The 13,124-nt window shown below is 40.9% G+C and overlaps 1 pseudogene; it reads left to right on the top strand.

Annotated features, from left to right (window-relative positions):
• Positions 1-4,365: 4,365 nt before the first annotated feature.
• On the top strand, positions 4,366-4,437 carry LOC114816828 (annotated as a pseudogene).
• Positions 4,438-13,124: the final 8,687 nt, after the last annotated feature.

The raw sequence follows: 13,124 nt of genomic DNA, 5'->3' as shown, positions 1-13,124 counted from the left end.
TTTTGTTTTATTTTGTTTTTTGCTGTGTCCATTGAAAGTCCAGGAAACTGAGCCCTTACTTATCCTACTCTGTGTCACTGGGCTTTTTCTACTCTTTTGTCCCCTAAAGAATGAAAAATAAATCCTATGCTCTTGGCATGGTTAGGGAGTATTTGTCTTACTTCCCTACCCATCCCCAAATGATCGAAAGACAAGCAATTCCTCCAAAATGTGACTGTCTATCACATTATATGATGCAAATAACCAAATCATCACCTGTGTCACCAGGACCCAAGACATTCTAAAGGGTTTATTTACATTAATTAACTTATTATTATTACTAAAATGTATTATATTGTTTGGCTATAACTGTAATTAATTCATTCCTATTCATTTATGCCTCCAATAACTCAATCAGTGAATGATAATAACTGAGCACATACTGGGTATGGAACACTGTAGTAAGTTTTCAGGAAAGTGCAATTCAACAGAATTGGTAGACATTTTCCACGGACACAAGGATCCTCCCCCATAGATTGTAAACTCCCTCTGGGCAGGGAACATGTCTACCAACTCTGTTGTAGTGTACTCTCCCAAGTGATAACTATTGGGTTTTGCACACAGTAAGCACTCAATAAATATCATTGACTGATTGATATGGGCCAGCTGAAATAATAAATGCTGGGGCAAAAATAAATTATAATAAAGTTCCTGGCAAAGGATTTTATTTTCAGTGTGAGAGAACAAGTACCTTGAAGTAAAATTCAGATTAAAATACATAAACAAAAATATTTAGGAGCACATTTTGTAATGAGCATTATATTAAGTACATGGGCAATAGAAGACAATCTCCTTCCTCAAGAAGTTTGAAATGTTTTGGAACAGGCAATTAAACCAGTTAAAATACTAAATAGGGAAAAAATTGCCCCTCAGCTGGTACTTGAAGGTGGGTGTTCTAAGTGTCCTCGCCCCTCCTCGGTTACCAACATTTCTTCCTTCCCCAAATCGCAGTGGTTTCTACAGGCTTCATTGCCCATCCAGGCTCTGGGAGGGTCTTCATAGATCCCAAAGCCTTGCTTGTATGGGATTCCAGGCTGTAGGAGTCCCTACCTCTCTAACAAATGTGAGCTCTCCTCTCTCTCTCCAGGCAGCTGCCATCCTACCTCTCCCTTCATCCCCTACACCTGCATCCCAGGGCTCTGCACCCAACATACCCTGTGCACAGCAGGCCATGAGGATCTAGTGAGTTGTAAGAGCACTCTCTGGGCATCTCTCTCCACAAGATAGACAATCAAATCTACCACCACTGCTGCCTTCCCATTACACTATCTAAGCCCCTCAGCATCCTCCTTTACTGGTCTGTATCCCTGCCTCCCCAGAAACCTGCACTGATTCTCCTACACTTCATCAAAGAAGCTCCATCCTGGCTTGCCTTGTAACACTTGGATATGGAAAAGAGAATCAGCCACACTGTGGCACCTACTCCACGAAACCTTGGGAAGATTAGGCAACTGCTGCTGGAGAGGTCATTATGGGTGCAGCTTTAACTGTAAACCCTGAACATCTTGGAGCTTCAAATTCTGCTTCTCTTAATATTTTGTTCCATCTCTATTTGTCGGTCACCATTTCCCTCTGCCGATAGACCATGTCTAAATAATAATAATAATGATGGCATTTGTTAAGCCCTTACTATGTGCAACGCATTCTTCTAAGTACTGGGCAATGTTCTAAACTCTAAATCCCATCTGTGTTCTCTTTCCCAGCACTTAATACAGTGTTATCAAAGTCACACAGCAGGTAGGTGGCGGGGCCAGAATTAGAACCCACAACTTCTGCCTCCCAAACCCATGCTCTTGTCACTAGGCCATGCTGCTTCTCATGCTTCTCATTCTATTCCACTATTACTGCTTTTTGTGGGCAGCAAATGTATCACTTCTTTATTCTGCCCTTCCCAAACACCTAGTTCATTACACTGCTCCGTGTTGATATGTTGTTGATAATACTAATATTACTAAGTTTTAATGTTACTCTTTCTAGATGAAACAGAGAATTATCTTTCCGAAAAAAGGAATGATAATGGTTTTAACAGTGAGATAATTTGGGAAGTAACTAAATGAAAGAGTTCACATTGCTTTTCCATCAAAGGAAAATTGAGATTACCTTATATAATATTGAGCCATAATGAAATTCCCATTATTTTAGTGTATTTTCAATATACACTCTTTAATTTTGCTGACTATGGAATTAGTCAGATATGCCTTTTTAAATGAGTCTTCTATGAGTGCGATTGTCTTGTATTAAAATTGCTGCCAATTAGCTACTATATCAAAAGTGGCTACAATCAGTGACCTGAGCCCAATACTCTGCAGATTATTTGTATACACAATACAGGAAAAGGTCTCTGATAGGAGGCAAAGTTCTGATGGGCGAATAAAATCTGTATCCAACTACTCCAAAGCATTTCCAACTATTTAGCATGGCATGGATGGATATTTTTTCACTCTCAAAATTAGTGACGCATACTATTTTAATCCACAATATTCCTTTCCCTCCTCTAAGTGCAAAAGTGTCAGCAGTCAATCTGAAGGACATTTCTTTCATTGTTTGATGCATAAAAGAATAAACAATTAATCACAGATATTCATTTCCTCTAACTATAGATGAACAGTTGTATAACTGCAATACCATGAATTGATATTCTCTCCTGAAATAGTGCTGCATAAAATTTAAACTACCCATCAGCCAGTCAGTCACTCATGTTTATTGAGCATTTTCTGGATGCAAAGCACTATATTAAGCACTAGGGAGAGTACAATATAACAATATAATGACCACATTCCCTGCCCACAGTGAACTTACAGTCTAGAGGGGGAGAGAGACATTAATAAGAATAAAGGAATTACTGGTATGTACACAAGTGCTGTGGGGTTGGGAGAGAGGATAAATAAGGGGAGCAAGGCAGGGCGACAGAGAAGGGAGTAGGAGAAGAAAGGAGGCCTTAGGGAACACCTCTTCGAGGAGATGTGCCTTAAATAAGGCCCTGAAGGTGGGGAGAGTGTCTATTGGATATGAGGAGGGAGAGCAGTTCAGGCCAGAGGCAGGACATGGGTGAGAGTCAGTATGAGATAGACGAGATTGCGGTACAGTGAGAAAGGTTAGCATTAGAGGAATGGAGTGTGAGGGCTAGGTTGTAGTAAGACATTAGTAGGAGGGGGCAGGGAGATTGAATGCTTTAAAGTCAATGGTGAGGAGTTTCTGTTTGATGCAGAGGTGGATGGGCAACCACAGGAGGTTCTTGAAGAGAGGGGAAACTTGGCATGAATGTTTTCATAGAAAAATGATAAAGGTGGCAGAGTGAAGTGTAGACTGGAGAGGGAAGTCACAGGAGGTGGGGGGGGGCGGTCAGAAAGGAGGGTAATACAGTAATCAAGGTACAATAGGATAAATTATTGGATTAACGTGGTAGCAGTTTGGATGGCAAGGAAAGGGAGGATTTTAGCGACGTTGTGAAGGTCAAACCGACAGGATTTAGTGATTCATTCTTCCAACCCCACCTCACTGTACCTAGATTACATGTATCTAAATGCTGACCCAGCTCCCACATACTGCATCTGGCCTGGGGAAGTTTCTTTCCCTTCATATCCAAAAAATCACCACTCTCCTCACCTACAAACACCACTAAAATTCCATTTCCTTCAATAGGTCTTCCCAGACTAAACCCTCATTTTACCATCCTTTTTGCCCTCCCTTCTGCATTACCTCTCCCTTAGCATCTGTTTCCCTTCAGCACTTTAATACTCATCCCTATCCCAGCCCCACAGCATTTATGGGCATATCCTTACAACCTCTAGCTTCTGCTGGATCTAATTTATTTTAATGTCTGTCTCGTCGCTCCCTCTTGACTGTGAACTCTTGAGGTCTGGGACTCTTTCTACCAATTTCTTCGTATGTGAAGAAGCATGGCCTAGTGGATAGAGCACAGACCTGATAGTCAGAAGGTTAGGGTTCTAATACTGGGTCAGCCACTTGTCTATTGTGTGAACTTGGACAAGTTACTTCACTTCTCTGTGCCTCAGTTACCTCATCTGTAAAATGGAGATTAGGACTGATGTGGTACAGGGACTGAGTCCAACCCGATTTGCTTGTGTTCTCCCCCAGTGCTTAGTACAGTGTTTGGCACAAATACCACAACTATTATTATTACTGTGTTCTTCCCAGCACTTAGTACAGTGTTCTGTAAATAGTAAACATCCAATAAGTACCATTACTAGATCGATTTACTGATGGATCTATTGATCAAGCAGAAGCTGCTTGCCCCTCAGCCAGTCTTCTCACCAGAGGGCAGAGTCAATCCCCCCCAAAAAACCCTGCAGCACCCCAATCCCTTCTATACAGAGAAGATTAGCTTTCCCCCCATGCAAGGATGACACACAGATTTGTAAAGCATTCAATATTTTTCTGATAGACAATTATTCTCCCCACCTTTAAAGCCTTAATGAAGACACATATCCTCCAAGAGGCTTTTCTAAGCCCTCACTTCCTCTTCTACCACTCCCTTCTGTGTCATCTTGACTTGCTCCTTTTTTCACCAGTCCCACATCAGCCCCACAGTACTCATAAAAATAATGGTATTTGTTAAGCTCTATGTGCCAGGCACTGTACTAAGTGCTGGAAATGGATACAAGCAAATCGTGTTGGACACAGTCCCTGTCCCATGTGGAGCTAACAGTCTCAATCCCCATGTTGTATTCTCCCAATCACTTAGCACAATGCTCTGCACACAGTAATTGCTTGATAAATACAATTGACAATCCCAAACGTGCCCCAGGGGCCCTCTATCCTGACATGTCCGGTGCCATGGCAGCTGTTGAGAAGCATTGGTTTACCATTCTATTCCTAGATGGTGAGATCCTGGAAGACCACTTAGTGCTCAATAAATACGATTGACTAAACTGACCAGGAATGCATCTAATTTTGACCTGTGTACTTTTTCCCTAGAACTTAGCATATTTTTTTGATAAAATAGGCAGCACATAAATACTATTATTACAAATACTCCTATTATAACAACTATCACTACTATTCTTAGTAATACTATTATTACTACTCCTTTACTATTACTGTGAATGCTGCTGTTATTAACACTGCTTGAAGATCTGGTTTCTAGCCCTGGTTCTTAAAATGGAGAATGCATTCTAGGGCCATGCCATCAGTGGTGATGTTTTAGGACAGTGCAAGTGCTTAGTACAGTGCTCTGCACAAGGTAAGCACTAAATAACTATCATTGATTGATTTAGGACAAAGAGCCACCTAGGCATTCTGAGAAGTGGACAGGTCTTAAAGGAATCCTGAAAAATAGCTGGCTAACATGGATGGTGAAGATCATGGACACTACCTAGTCAGCTGCCTAGTGATATCTGAGTCTAAGACACAGTTTTGCCTTGATGCCATAAATGCTTCAGCAATCAATGGGTCCTGAATTCAAAACAGACAAACAAACAAAAAGCCTCCACCTGTGCTTCGGATCCCATTCTCTCTTACCTTATAAAAACTCTCACCCCTTCCCTCCTCCCCTCCTTAACTTCCATCTTCAACAACTCACTCTCCATTGCTTCTCCCCATCTGCCTTCAAACATGCCCACGTCTCCCCCATCCTAATAAAACCCTCTCTTGACCCCACTGCCTCCTCCAGTTATCACCCCATCTCCCTCTTACCCTTCCTAACCACACTCCTAGAGCGAGTCGTCTACGCTCACTGCCTCGAATTTCTCAACTCCAGCTATCTCCTGGAACCCCTCCAATCTGCCTTCCATCCCCTCCACTCCATTGAAACTGCCCTCTCAAAGTCAGTAATGACCTCCTTCTTGCCAATTCCAGTGGCTCCTACTCTAACCTAATCCTCCTTGATCTCTCAGCTGCCTTTGACACTGTCGACCAACCCCTTCTCCTCAACACATTATCCATCCTTGGTGTCACTGACTCCGTCCTCTCCTGGTTCTCCTCTTATCCCTCTGGCTGTTCATTCTCAGTCTCCTTCTCGGGTTCCTCCTCCCCCTCCCATCCCCTAATCATAGGGGTGCCTCAAGGCTCATTTCCTGGTCCTCTTCTGTTCCCCATCTACACTCACTCCCTTGGTGAACTCATTTGTTCCCATGGCTTCATCTATCATCTCTATGCAGATGACACCCAAATCTACATTTCCTCCCCTGTTCTCTCCCCCTGCCTCCAGGCTGATATCTCCTCCTGCCTTCAGAACATCTCCACCTGGATGTCCATCTGCCACCTAAAATTCAACATGTCCAAAACTGATTTCTTTATCTTCCTTCCCAAACCTAGTCCTCTCCCTGACTTTCCCATCACTGTGGATGACACTATCATCCTTCCCGTCTCACAAGCCCATAACCTTGGTGTCATCCTTGACTCCACTCTCTCATTCACCCCACACATCCAATCCGTCACCAAAATCTGCCAGTCTCACCTTCACAACACTGCCAAGAACCGCCTTTTCCTCTCCATCCAAACTGCTACCTTGTTGGCACAATCTCTCGTCATAGTCCGACTGGATTACTGCATCAGCATCCTTTCTGATCTCCCAGCCTCCTGTCTCTCCCTGCTTCAGTCTATATCTCACTCTTCTGCCCGGATTATCTTTCTACAGAAGCGCTCTGGGCATGTCACACCCCTCCTCAAAAATCTCCAGGGGTTGCCTATCAAACTTCACATCAAGCAAAAACTCCTCACTCTTGACTTCAAAGCTCTCCATCACTTTGACCACTCCTACCTCACCTCCCTTCTCTCCTTCTACAACCCAGCCCGCACACTCCGCTCCTCTGTTGCCAACCTCCTCACTGTGCCTCGTTCTCGCCCATCTCCCCGTTGACCCCCAGCCCACCTACCTATCTGGAGGCCTGGAATACCCTCCCTCTCCACATCCGCCAAACTAGCTCTCTTCTCCCCTTCAAAGCCCTACTGAGAGCCCACCTCCTCCTGGAGGCCTTGCCTGATTGAGCCCCCCTTTTCCTCTGCTCCTCCCCTCCCTATCGCCCCTACTCCCTTCCTCTGCTCTACTCCCTTACCTGCCCCACAGAACTTGTGTATGTTTGTACATATTTATTATTCTATTTTATTCATGGAGTGTATATATCTATAATTCTCTTTATTTATTTTGATGCTATTGATGCCTGTCTTCTTGCTTGTTTTGTTTTGTTGTCTGTCTCCCCCTTCTAGACTGTGAGCCCACTGTTGGGTAAGGATTGTCTCTACCTTTTGCCGAATTGTACATTCCAAGCTCTTAGTACAGTGCTCTGCACATAGTAAGCACTCAATAAATACAACTGAATGAATGAAAGAATGAATGAATGAAAAGCCTTGCCTGCATTTTCCAATGTCCTACAACCCTCTGCAAACTCACTTGCATTTTGCGCCCCACTAGGGAACCTGATTGGCAGGACTGAGAGATTATCAGCAGCATTGTAAAAAACTACTATCACTATAATCAGTTCCTTTGGGAAGGTTTTCATTACCAAAGCCTCAGGCACAGGGCTCATCTATCACTGTCCATGGGAGGGCTCTATCACCAGCTTAAAAGGTTTTTCTTTTTCTAAATTCAGCTGGATCTCACATTATTTTTTACTATCATAAGGCAATAGGAAATCCTCATGAACAATTATGGATGACCTTTCTATGTATACCATATGGATAGTTCCTGTTGAATATTTCTCAAATAATGCCTGGGAGACAGTGTATGAATATATGAATAAATAATTAGCTAAAAATTCTAAGACCGGATACAAACAATTTAGGAGCTATAAAACAGAATTGCACTTTTAAGAAGCTAATGGTTTCTTTAGTAGTGCTAGGAAGATCAGATTAACTGGGTAATTTAGTCAAATCTCTACCCACTTTGAGTGCAACAAAAGCAGCCACCGAAGAGTTCGCTATTTAATTAATTTTGTCTTCTCTTCAGGACACTGGGGTCAGGTAGATTAAGATTCTAATCTTAACTCTTCAGATTAAGAGTTGCTTCCTTTACCATTCCAAATCTGCATTGAAATAAATCTAAAACAGATCAAAATTACATATCAAATTCCTGGTGACCTGAAATTACAGTGAAATTAAGGACTGTAGGTTAAATACAAACTAACCTATTATTTAAAGCTTGCTGAGTTCAGAATTAACAATTTAACTCTTCTTTCTATCTGGGAGATATCCTTTATTCCAGGAGACTAGAGAAATCTCCTCTACCTTATTCAAAACAGAAAAAAAGCCAAATTGCTGTTTGGTAATTTTGCTCTGGGACTTGGGGCATTAGATGCTCAGAAGAGTATTACTTGGGAGTTTCTTAAGGTAATTGACTATATCAGCAAATAGGAGATTGTAGGCAAGTACAAAACTCACATGAAATCTCAAGACAAATTGGTTTGAAAGTACTGGAAGGAAAAGTGAATCTCAAATGAAATGCATTCAGAAGAAGAAACTTTGTGTATTACAAAAGTTTGGTTTTGGTGCAAGCAACATTTATCTGTTTTTGGATTGAAATTGATTCTCTCCTCCCCGAACTCTCTGAAAGTTTCAGATGTTTTCCTCCATTGATTATTTAGTGACAGTACTTATTTCTACTACTTCATTCACAAGTCTTCCTTATTGTTATTGATCAACAAATGAACTTTGTGAAATTAGTCATCTAAAGTTTTGGAAAGATATTTATCTACCAAATTACACAGTTGAAGGAATCTTCAAATGACTTGTAAATTGCACTTTATCATATTCAAGTTATTGATTAACCAGAGAACAATAGCAATTATGCTTTTCATCATTTTCTCTTCAAAACATATTGATGTTCAGACTTCAGCATCTAAGCAGTTCACCACTTAAAGTTATAAGAAGTGTTAGAGAAGCCCTGTCACCTGGCTGACAAAAATCTCCGATTGCCCCTTTTCTACATGTTGGGAAAAGAGTATATTAATATCAGCTCCCAAACTGTTCAAGCTTTTAATTTAAAACAAAAGGGTACACTGACAAATATTCTTTGAATATAGGACCATGAATATGTGCTATCCAGATCCTCTCATATAATCTATGATCAATACAGAAATAAATGCTAAATTGCTAAATGTACAATTTGTGAATAAAAGTGTAAAATCTCTAGGGCATTAATTTGGGCCACATATCACCTGATTTGGCTGGGTGACACCTGTCCCAATTCCATATCTAATACATTGCCAGACAACGGATGTAATGACATTTCTCCTACATAATTGATATATGAATCAACTTCAGAGTATATAACAGAATACTGGGAGTTGCTCTGCCAATCGGGTTTCCTTCTGGGGAACAAAATACAAGGGAGTAGACAGAGTTACAACACATTAGACAATGCAGGCAAGTTTTTTGTATGTTTATATGTTTGTTTTGAATGCAAGACCCATTGGTAGCTGAAGTATATACATATTCATACTGGGAAACTCCCTAAGATTCTTCTATATACATATATATGTGCATGTAAACATATTTATATACTCAAATACATATTCATACTGTATATGGTATAGAGAGAGAAAGAGAGAGAGAGAGAGAGGTGTTGGAGGAGAAAGACACAGAGTCAGAAGCAGACTAGTTGCCCTTCACTTCAAAATCATTTGTATTATATTCACATTAGACATTGGGGAAAAAATAAAATGATAGAGTCACATCAAAACAAATATGCATTCCCTTCACTGTTTCTCTTTTGGTCATTTTTTTGTTTCCGTATTTGCATGTCTCAATCAATCAGCATTTATTTAGCACCTACCATTTGCAGGTCACTGAACTAAGGGCTTGGGACAGTACACAGAAGTTTTGATCCCTTTCCAAAAGGAATTTATAATTCAAAGATGGCTATAATTCTTTCCTCTAGTCTGTGATGCTTTTTTCCCCAATAATTTCCCTGGTTCTCTACAGATAATGGTATTTCTTAAGCAGTTACTATATGCTAGGCAATGTACTAAGCAGCGCGGCTCAGTGAAAAGAGCATGGGCTGGGGATTCCAGAGTCATGTTGTCAAATCCCAGCTCCACCTCTTGTCATCTGTGTGACTTTGGGCAAGTAACTTAACTTCTCTGTGCCTCAGTTACCTCATCTGTATAATGGAGATTAAGACTGTGAGCGCCACGTGGGATGACCTGATCACCTTGTATCCTCCTCAGTGCTTAGAAAAGTGCTCTGCACATAGTAAGCGCTTAACAAATGCCATCATTATTATTATTATTACTAAGAGGTGGGACAAATACAAGCAAATCAGGTTGGACATGGTCCCTCTCCCACGTGGAGCTCACAGACTCAATACCCATTTTAGAGATGAGGTAATTGAGGCACAGAGAACTGAAGTGACTTGCCCAGTGAACCCCTGACCTTCTGATTTCCAGTCCCGGGATCTATCCACTATGCCAAGCTGCTTCTCTAAGTCTGGTACTTATTAAGTGCTTACTATGTACCAAACTCTGTTGTAAACACTGGAATGGATACAAGTAAATCAGGTTGGACACATTCCCAGTCCCACATGGGGCTCACACTCTTACACTAGAGAAGCAGGGTGGCTTAGTGGAAAGAGCACAGGCTTGGGAGTCAGAGATCGTGGGTTTTAATCCTTGCTCAGCCACTTGTCTGCTAAGTGACCTTGGGAAAGTGACTTCACTTTTCTATGCCTCAGTTAGCTCATGTGTAAAATGGGGACTAAGACTGTGAGCCCCAAATGGGACAACCTGATTACCTTGTATCTAATCCAGGCTTTAGAACAGTGTTTGGCACAGAATAAGTGCTTAACAATTACCTAATTATTAACATTATCCCAATTTTACAGATGAGGTAACTGAGGCACAGAGAAGTGAAGTGACTTGCCCATGATCACACAGCAGACATGAGGCAGAGCAAGGATTAGAACCCAGGTCCTTCTGACTCCCAGGCCCATATCCCATCAACTAAGCCTTGCTGCTTCACATATGTTCTTCATGTTTGTAGGTGTCACTGTGATGGTGCTGTTTTATCAATGTTTGCAGGAGTGGATGACAATTTTTCTGAATTGTGCTCTAGAAAGATTTTCTCTCGCTGCATTGTTGAATTTACGAACAGTTTTTGGTGCTGCTTTTTTGGTTCTGCTTCTTACTGTCGATCTTCTTGCTGTCAAAACCTGCATCACATTTCTGATTGCCACAAAGCAGCTTGATGTCTTCTCGGCTATGATCCAATTTTCCATTTCTATGCCCCACCATTTGAGGCATAGCTAAACACTTATCTTTAATGCATTTCTTCTTTTCATCTCTTCTGCTATTATCCCTTTTTGGCTCCCACAGAAAAGCTGTTTGGCTATCTTTTCTAATCAAAAGAGGATTACTTCAGTGCTGTTGGTCTGAAAACTTTCTAGACTCTCACTGAATGTGACCCTGCCGTACCTGTTTAATATCAAGAACCATGCACAGGTGGGGTTGTAGAACAGCTCTTACGTGGACTAGTGGAAAAAGCATGGACCTGAGAGGAACTGGGCTCTAATCCAGGCTCTGTCACTTTTCTGCTGTGTAACCTTGGGCAAGTAATGTAGCTTCTCTGTGCCTCAGTTACCTCATCTGTAAAATGGGGATTAAAGCTGTAAGCCCCATGTGGACATAGACTGTGTCCAACTTGATGATCTGGTATCTACCCCAGCCTGTAAACCCATCAAAGGGCAGGGACTGTCTCTATCTGTTACCGATTTGTACATTCCAAGCTCTTAGTACAGTGCTCTGCACATAGTAAGCGCTCAGTAAATACTATTGAATGAATGAATGCCTGACCCATAGTAGATGCTTAACTAATACCATAAAAAACAAAAACAAAAAACAAAAGTATCTGTGGTAAGTCCAGATCTCAAAGGCATAAAGAAGTTGAACCCTATAATTCCCAGATATCTTCAGTTTTGTCTGGAAAGCAAGCAAACTCTTCTTCTCCTGAAGTTAGGAACTCCTACTGAAGTCTCCTATTTGAATAGGAGGTCCAGAGCATTAGTTACTTAGCTGCAGTTTGCAACACAGAAATTCAGGCCAAATCATGACCCTGAGATTCTTTTTTATTTCTTATCCCTCTTTTCCTCAATTCTGCAGAAAGTATCTGATTTTTTTCTTTCATATGGTGAAGAGATAAAGAAAAGTTGATTGTCTGAGAAATAATAGAAGGTGGAGTTTCCTGAGAAGGTAAAATGGTTGTTTGAAAAACTTGGGAGGACTTGCCAAGAATGAATTGAATTATTTGTAGAGAGTGCCGAAGAGGTATAGCAAATCTCAGAGGATAGAGATGTGATTATAAAACATCCCTTACTCTTCAAAATGCATAAAAACATAATCATGCTGCAAACCCATATGTATAGTATAATAACTTTGATCCATTACTTGCTATTAGAAGGATTTTCCACTGTCCGCTAAGTTGATCTTCATTTATCTTTCAAGCTGTTTCTGATCTATTTATTGATAACAGAATCATATTTCCTTGTTCAATCAAGCAATTATATTTATTGAGTGCTTACTATGTACAGAGCACTGTACTGTCTGTTTGTAAGAGTACGATACAACAAAATTAGCAGACATGTTTCCTGATCAAAATGAGCTAACAATCTAGAGGGGAAGATGGACACTATTATGAATAAATAATATAATATGTAATTTAAATATATGCCCATAAGTGCTGTGGAGTTGGGTTTGGGGAGACTACCAAGTGTTCAAATGTCACAGATTGACGTGCATGACCATACATAAATGTTGGTGTTATTGGCAATTTCCAGCTCATTCAACCAATCGATCAGAAATTGGCTTTGGAATAAGAAATGTTCCTATGCAGTACAGAATAGGTAGTTTGGCAGAGGGCAGCATAGAGTGTCATACCGACTGTCTTCATCATCTGAAACAGTACACACAGAAGCTCCTGATATTGAAGGTGTTGCAGTTATCAAATACATGGCAGAGGCAGGCATTGATAGAATTTTGAACAGAAATTAATCTTCATTTGTTTCTTGGAATTCCTTTCTTTCAGCACAAAGCTCTTTGAATCAGTGTTCTGCTTTGTATGATGTTCTGAGAAGTGTAGAACCTCAGCCCATTCATTTTATGAGAAAAAAAATGGAGCAGACTCTCTCCAAAATGTGC

Source organism: Ornithorhynchus anatinus, chromosome 14 (genome assembly GCF_004115215.2).
Source record: "Ornithorhynchus anatinus isolate Pmale09 chromosome 14, mOrnAna1.pri.v4, whole genome shotgun sequence".
Lineage (NCBI taxonomy): Eukaryota > Metazoa > Chordata > Mammalia > Monotremata > Ornithorhynchidae > Ornithorhynchus > Ornithorhynchus anatinus.
Note: the sequence above shows the minus strand (reverse complement) of the source record. Positions and strands in the feature narration are given on the sequence as shown.